The 674-nt window shown below is 56.2% G+C and overlaps 1 protein-coding gene across 1 annotated transcript in view; it reads left to right on the forward strand.

Moving 5' to 3' along the window:
* The window catches only part of PTPRM (protein tyrosine phosphatase receptor type M), a 749,396-nt gene that overhangs the window by 633 nt on the left and 748,089 nt on the right, over positions 1-674 (forward strand). The gene's annotated exons all lie outside the window — the stretch shown is intronic.

Raw genomic sequence — 674 nt, forward strand, 5'->3', positions numbered from 1 at the left:
CAGCCCGGGAGAGCCTAGGCGGGCGTTCCTCGTCGGTCCCAGCGGGAGGACCCGGCAGCCCCGGAGGGAGCGTCCAGGCTCCCAGGCCCCGGGCCAACGCGGCCTTGCGCTCTCCCGGCCCCACCTACCCGCCTTCGGTCCCCTGCGGAGCGCCGCAGCCAGTGGCAAGTTGTTAACCCAGCCCCGCTGCCCGGGGTCCCAGGTGGGAAGGAGAGGGACTGTGCGTACAAGTGTGTGTGTGTGTGTGTGTGTGTGTGTGTGTGTGTGTGTGTACGCGCGACTAGCGGCGCGCGCGGGGGCGTGCCGAGCCTGCAGGAGCCCCTGGCGGAGAGGACCTGTAGACCCCAGGGGTGGGGGTCAGGCGTGGGGCCCAATGGCGCTCGGTGTTACAGGGGTTACCTCTAGATTGCCATCAGTCCTTGGAGCACACGCATGGATTCACGGTAGACGCGTGCACATTTGCGCACTTTCTCTTCTGTATGAGTTTCATTAAGGTCCACGTATAATGGTGGACCTGGGCTTCTTGTTTTTAATGTAATAAAACCCCCACTATTTGGCCATAAACTTGAGTTGCAAAATAGGTTTCTGTGTTTATTAGGGAGGAATGAGTAAGTTGGACCTTTAGAAATTTTTTTTTTTTTTTTTTTTTTTTTTTTTTTTTTTTTTTTTTTTTT

Source organism: Ursus maritimus, unplaced genomic scaffold (genome assembly GCF_017311325.1).
Source record: "Ursus maritimus isolate PB19 unplaced genomic scaffold, ASM1731132v1 scaffold_18, whole genome shotgun sequence".
In the NCBI taxonomy this organism is placed as follows: Eukaryota; Metazoa; Chordata; class Mammalia; order Carnivora; family Ursidae; genus Ursus; species Ursus maritimus.